This window comes from Macaca nemestrina, chromosome 7, assembly GCF_043159975.1.
Source record: "Macaca nemestrina isolate mMacNem1 chromosome 7, mMacNem.hap1, whole genome shotgun sequence".
Taxonomy (NCBI): domain Eukaryota; kingdom Metazoa; phylum Chordata; class Mammalia; order Primates; family Cercopithecidae; genus Macaca; species Macaca nemestrina.
The window spans coordinates 137,161,856-137,162,104 of record NC_092131.1 but is presented as its reverse complement, the minus strand read 5'-3'; positions in this window follow the sequence as shown (position 1 = coordinate 137,162,104).

Below are 249 nucleotides of genomic sequence, written 5' to 3'. Positions count from 1 at the left end.
AATGATCATGTCAGCCTTCAGAAGAGAATCCCCACCAACTTCTGTGCCTCCTCAGATGGGGATTTATCTGGGTCTCTGTAGGTCCTTCTCAGCCGAAACAGGTCCAGTATCCCAGTCATTTCTTCAAATGCTGATAGGGGTATGTTGGAATCTGAAGCCACTTCCCCGCCTTCAAGCCCCAGATGGGCTGCTCTCCTGTAACTTTCTAGGAGAAGAGACATTTTCTTCTTTTCCTTTCCTGGTCCATCC